Consider the following 7,195-nt stretch of genomic DNA (forward strand, 5'->3'; position numbering starts at 1 on the left):
GTAAATGGTCAGTTAGTCCGAATAACAAAAAGAACAAGTGGGAAAGTGATGAACCAAACATAAAAAATTAACACTTACCAGGGTGAGGAAAGACATCATCTCTGTGTGTGGATTGCACAAATATCAACAAGGCTTCTCCGAAGGACCATTACCCACTTTCCAGCATCGACCAATTGATTTATGCCATGGCTAAAAACTAGGTACCTAATTTTCTTGATGCATTTTCTGGATATCATCAAATTGCTATGAACAGTAAAGATGTGCCAGAGATAACGTTCATAACTCCGAAAGGAACCAATACATACGTCAAAATGCCCTTCGGACTTAAGAACGCTGGAGCCATATTTTAGAGGATGGTCAACAAAATATTAAATGAGCGGATTGGCTGAAATATAGAAGCCTATATGGATTACATGATTGTAAATTCCTTATTCAGAGATCACGCTGAAGATCTGAGAGAGTTCTTCAAGACACTCTGATGGAATAATATAAGAATTAATCTGAATAAGTGTATATTCAGAGTAGTAAGTGAGAAATTTCTAGGTTATATGGTCGGTGCCCGAGGGATAGAGGCGAATGTTAAGTGGCATTTATATTAACTTAGAACGCTTCATAAAGGCTCCAATTGGTGTTTTATACTCAAATTGTTTGTGATTTGATGTGTTTTTGTACTATTTTGCATTTCAGGACATAATCAGGAAGAAGGACTGGATATTGCATGCTTTATGCTTGGAAAAGTGTTCGGATGGAGCTTCGGTCAAATGCGTAAAAGAAACCAGCAGTTGAAGGCAATAAATAAAGAAGAAAGATTTTTTCCAGAAGCTCAGCGCGGCCCCGCTACACTTGGGAGCGGTCGCGCCATACTCAGAGCGGCCGTGCCGGATCCTAGAGCGGCCGTGCCGGATCCCAGGGCGGCCCGCTAGGTCATTTTATAGAATCATTATTTAAGTAAAATGATGATCTGCTGGACTTCTGGATCGACTTGGGCTTCTATATGAAGACTTTTTAAAGATGTTTTTTCATAACAAAGATTAATGAGATAACAGCGAGAAGACCTAGGAGCACAATACAACGAAGGAGAAGAAAAGCTTGTTTGTACTTGTGATTCTTTGCTTAAATTGTAATCTTGGATGCTTGTTTTCTTGTTTGTTAAACCTAATACTCTTGTTAACGTACTTTGATATATTTATTCAGTTTATAATGACTTAGTTTATTATACCATGCTTTCATCGGAATTCATGGTGATGATGAGTTCGGTTATGAACTAATCGTTATCGTGGGGTTCTAACGGATTTACATATGGATTTCAATAGTTAATTTATTTCGATATCTTAGCGTGTGGTGATTGTATGATATCCTAGTATTGGTTATGCTTATTCATCTTATGAGCGTTGCGAACTTATAAGATAGTATGTTAATCTCTATTGAAGCGACAGTGAAGATAGAGGTTTAAAACTTGCCATGGTAGCATAGGTTCATGTAATTATTATGCATGATTCGTAGATAATTTTTACCATCTTACTTGCCTTTGTAATCACGATAGATAACTTGTGCATTAAACCTTTATGTTGTTAAATTCTATAGATATATAGGGTCTCAACATAATTGGTGTCTATTCAGCTTCTATCTCTTTTGTGGATGTCTGGTAGTAGGGTATTCGTACAACGAAAGTTGGAGTTTACTAGTTTCGTGTCATCTGATTAGTTGTCATCACCATTTCATGCTAAGGTTAAGAACAATGACTTTGAATGAAGTATTAATGAAGTTAGAATCCCATATTTGTCTCATATAAGTAATTTAACCTCAATTCTTTTAGCTAATGCTATTTAGTATAATCTCTTAGTTTAATCAAAACTAATTTGTTATTTGTATTAGCATTGAACGATAGCCATATCATTGTTTTATAAGTGCATAAATTAAACTTAACCTAAACCAGTCTCTGTGGGAATGAACTAAAAATAATTCTATATTACTTGCGAACACGTATACTTGCGTGTAATTTCAGCGCGTGTTTTCGTCTTAACAAGTTTTTGGCGTCGCTGTCTGGGACTCGGTGTTAATTTTTAGTTTATGTGCTTGACATCAGTGTTCGTTAAAGTTCACTGACTCGAATATTTTACTTACTTGTTTGCTTGTTGGTATTTCACGAACTCTAGAGAGCGTTTATGCTAACGCGTTCTCAATATCGCAAGAGAAGACTGGATAAAGCGGAGGAAGAAGTTGAAGTAGAAGAAGTTTTTGAAGAAGTTGAGAAAGTTGAAAAAGAAGTTACTATTGCAATGGGAGAACCAGCAGTGAATCTGAAGGCTTTGACGGATTACTCTCAACCGAAGATTAATGATATTCAGTCTAGCATTGTCAGACCAGCCATCGCGGCTAACACTTTTGAAATCAAGGCTAGCATGATTCAGATGGTGCAGAACTCAGTCCAGTTTGGGGGTTCTCCAATGGAAGATCCCAACATGCATATTAGAGATTTCATCGAGATCTGTGACACTTTCAAATTCAACAATGTTTCTGAAGATGTTGTTAAGCTGAGACTTTTCCCATTCTCTCCGGGGGATAAAGCTAAGTGTTGGTTGCATTCTCTACCACCAGGCTCTATTACTACTTGGGATGATATTGCTCAAAAGTTTCTTACTAACTTCTTCCCTATGGCAAAGACAACTACAATCAGAAACACTCTTACTCAATTTGCGCAGCAATCAGGAGAGTCTTTATATGAAGCTTGGGTTCATTATAAGGAGATGCTTAGAAATTGTCCTCATTATAGGATGCCTGACTGGATTATCAACTGCTTTTATAATGGCTTCGGAGCACAATCTAGACCCATGCTTGATACAACATCAGATGGAGCCTTATGGGCTAAGAGCTATGATGAAGATTGTGAGTTGATTGAACTGATGGCTGCTAATGAATACCAGAACCCTTCTCAGAGATTATGTAATAACTCGAATTTTTGAGTCTTTGAAAAACGCTTAATGAATAGTAACCCTGAGAGACAGGAAAAACGTTTTAGCCCACACTATGTTGTGCATGAGAAATTGAGTTTCAGAGTCGATAACTTGATTATACGTACCATATGAGTGTATGTAAACGCAATTAGTTTTCGAAGAAAACGAACTTTGAAAAATGACCGTATCTACGAACCATCAAAGATTACGGGAATCACAATATAATTACAAATTCAAATCCTATGAATTGAAATCCAAGAATGATACTTCAAAATGTAAATAACATATACGAACGGATTTACACCGCGAACGTTTGCAAGAATTTATTACGAAAATGAATAAGCAACCGAGCGAACACGTAAACGAATAAATAAAGGTATCGAACCAAGATAAATAAACTAACTAACTATGGTAAGAAACTAACCATGGTTAGGTTATCAAATAGTAACCTAAACTAGATACCATAATGACCTACAAGCTAGGAATAGTAAGACTAAAACCTAAACTAAATAGATTAGCTTGGAAGCCTAGGAAGCTAGCAAGATATATATTAGGATATGCATAGATTTACTAGTATAGAATATATACAAATTATATAACATAAATATTACACAAGAAGCATTTTAAGAAGCAAGAAAAACTCTCTCTCTCTCCCTCCCCACTTCTTCCATTCGGCCAAACAAAGAAAAGCAAGAAAATTAATTTCAAAACTCCAAGTTCTAGCCATAACAAAAATCCACCATTAATTCCCAAGCTTCATAAATCCTAAACTAAGTTAAGATAAATTTTTGAACTCATTTCATTGAGGTTTGATGGGTGAAATAAATTCAAGAAAAGTGATAATGAATAGTATAAATAATAACTTTTCTTTGGTTTCTTGATTTTAATGGTTGATTTAGGTTCCAAAAACCCAACCAAGCATTCCCAAGACTCCACCATCATCAAGAACACATCTCAATCTTTCAAAAAAGGTATAAATCTTTGACCAATCTTTTAAGGTTTAAGTTTCAAGAACCTTTAAAATCCTAGTTCTAAACTTAGTTTTAGTGGTTGATTTGTTGTAATCTTGATGTTTAGTTAATTAGTTCTAAGGTTGATGATTGTTGCCTCAAGAACATGATGTTCTTGATAGGATTTATTGTTGGGATGATGATTTGATAATTATTGGTGGTGGTATAATGATTTAATACATAAACGAAACTCGGATTGTAATCGTAACCTAGCTAAAACGAACAAAACTCAACAGTAAGTTTCTGCAGAAGTTCCCGAATGTATAAACTGTAGTTTCATAAAACGTAACACTTGATTATGATAAAAAATGTTAAAGGATCGTTTAGACGCTTGAATCGCTTGATTCCGATTTACGGATCAAAAGTTATGACCATTTTAGTAAAAGTGATTTACGCGACAAAAACTGCTACGAATTACGAACTTTGGGAATAGAAATGATCGACTTAATAATATTCATAAATCATGAAAGTTTTACAGAGAGTAGTGAATAGAGTTCCTTAACTACTATAAAAATTTGAAGTGAAAATAAGTATTTTTCAATTTTATAAAAATATCGGAACCGAGACCGCGCGATTAGAAAACCGTTAGAAATAATAAGTGGAGCCGACGATGGAAATGTAAACGGACATAAAAGATTTCGAAAAGAAAGCGACCGTGACATTAATGAGTACTTAAAGGAATAATAAGAGTAAAACGAGTCGCGAGAACAATAATAAGTAGCGTGTATGTACGAGTTGCCATAAATAAGAGCGGGATCTAACGAAACGATATGTGTTTATGATTATAGATTTCCGAGCGGACCCTAGAGCATCCCCCACCTCAAAGTACCCAGGAAAGTTTACGAACCCAACTCCATATATTATTGTGTTGCGAAAGGATTGTTTTACTATCTTTTTTATAAATTTCATGCTTGCCATGATACTAAGTATTTGAGTTTTCGCATATATAGCGATAGTGTGACGATATATATATGTCGTAGAAGGTTTTAACGCTGCCATGAGCGTGATGTATGATTATAAGACCGAGAGTCGGTCAGAGTTTTAAAACGAAAACCCATGAATCATTCCGGAGATGTTTTGGACGATTAAAGTCCAAACTTATTTTATTCCAAGGGACTCAATGTCCACTTGCGAAACATTAAATACCTCGAACTTTTATTAAAACAATTTCCGAAGATCGTATTCCCTCAACTATATTTAATTACTCGAATAATGGATATTATTTTAATTATTCATTTAATATAGGAGAATTATTCTCCAATAATTATTTATTTCAAACTCGATTAATTATATTATTAAAGAATACTTTAATTACTTAAACATAAATTAGTTGAGGAATATTATTTCAAATATTCTTTTAAAATTTAATTACTCGAGGTTTAATTATTTAATAATTAGTATTTAATTATTAATTATTTATTAAATGATTTAATATGATTTAAAAATCATAAAATTGGATTTAAAATACTTTCTGAATTTCAGAAAATCATTTGAATAATTTCAGATCGTCAAAGAATATTATCTCGACTTATTTTAAATATTTTGATTATAGTTTCAAAAGAAACTCCCCCTTATTTAATTATCTGTTGAAAACGGTCAACTCACATCCTTAGTACTCCTCCGAAAATTCTCGGAAGTATATATATATATATACATTGATAATATAAGCTGTTTCTATCAACAAGCAAAACGCTTGGGAAACTTCGATGTGGTTCGAGTTCTCGAGATATGATAGGATTCTTTTAAGGACTTGTAGGGGTAGACTCTAGTACTATGTGTACTAGGGAGACTACCCAAGGTACCGCAGGCGAAGGTACTCTGTGTACTCAGGAACTTGTGAAGTATGTGTATACCCAAAATGGGACACGTAGCCCGAATGCGGCAAGGGTGATAACCGGGATACAAATGAGTCATCCTTCGACTAGTAGAAAAGGTTATTATTTCTGTAGTACGACTGATCATCGTATGCGGTGGCTCCAGTGAATATCCTAAATTCTTCCAATTGGAATTGTGATGCAATACCGTAACCCAAGCCTAGGTGCTGGGTTTACCATTGAGGTATTCGCAGGATAATAAATCCACTAAAGAATTGTTTTCGAAAGAAGGTGTGTATCACCGAGGAAAATTATTTTTAAATAAAACATATTTATCATATGGGAATTATACTTGAGATTGTCATACATTCATTTCATACTTTACATTATTATGTTGGGCATTATAGCTCACACTTGTTTTCCTAAATTGACACAACACAATAGTGAATCAAGATGCCTATCATGAGAATCATAGCCAGAAAATGGGTAGGAAACATCCAGCTGTTCTGTAGGATGTTTTGTGCTGTACCTTAGGTAGACCAAATAAGCTGGATTGGTTTTCAGTTGTTCTTAGTCCGACTTATTTACAAGTATGACTTATGTATGATAATAAATAAGAAACGGATATTTGGCCGATGGACTAACTTTACTTAAAGGTTATTTCCGCAGTAAGACTTAATCACTTTTAGGATTGTAATAATTATCACCTTGTGGATTGATATACTCTAGTAATGAATGGTTCGTTTTCAAGATAATAACCTGTAAGTGTGTGTGTAGATAAGTGTGGGGTCATAAAGGTGTGAGTATATATTATGGTACGAGATAAGTGTTATACAGGAATCAAGATGGTGTGGCCTCCTAGATCCCTGACCTCGGATTTTGGGGCACCACAGATTACCTCAAGGAAAGGTAGCAGGAATTCTGGAGGTGGATGCAGCTACTGCTATAGCTACTCAGCTTAAGGCTTTAACGATGAAGATGGATTTTTTTGGCTAATTATGGGGTTAATCAGATTACTAGTGTTTGTGAGCTTTGTGCTGGTGTGCATGAGACGGAGCAGTGTGCTATTTCTAGTGAATCAGCTTAGTTCATGAGCAACTTTCAGAGGTAGCAGCAACCAGTTCCAGCCACCTATCATCAAAACAATTGCAATCATCCTAACTTCAGCTGGAGCAACAATCTTAATATGGTGCAACATCTTTATCAGCAGTATGCAATAAAACAATTCAACCCTCCTGGTTTTTAACAACCGCAATATGCACCAAGATAACAAATCCAACTTCAACAATCTAATGTAAAATATGAATTGGAGGAGTTGAGACTCATGTGTAAGAGCCGAGCGGTTTCTATTAAGACCTTGGAGAATCAAATTAAGACCCTAGTGACACGGAAGTTCCAGGTAAGAAGGAAGCAAAAG

The 7,195-nt window shown here is 35.1% G+C and overlaps 1 non-coding gene across 1 annotated transcript; it reads right to left on the reverse strand.

The window, feature by feature from the left end:
• Window positions 1–2,669: 2,669 nt before the first annotated feature.
• LOC141709845 (small nucleolar RNA R71) lies at window positions 2,670–2,776 on the reverse strand. The gene has a single exon (XR_012570401.1). It is a non-coding gene; the product is annotated as a small nucleolar RNA R71 (small nucleolar RNA).
• Between the last annotated feature and the right edge of the window lie 4,419 nt (window positions 2,777–7,195).

Source organism: Apium graveolens, chromosome 2 (genome assembly GCF_009905375.1).
Source record: "Apium graveolens cultivar Ventura chromosome 2, ASM990537v1, whole genome shotgun sequence".
Taxonomy (NCBI): domain Eukaryota; kingdom Viridiplantae; phylum Streptophyta; class Magnoliopsida; order Apiales; family Apiaceae; genus Apium; species Apium graveolens.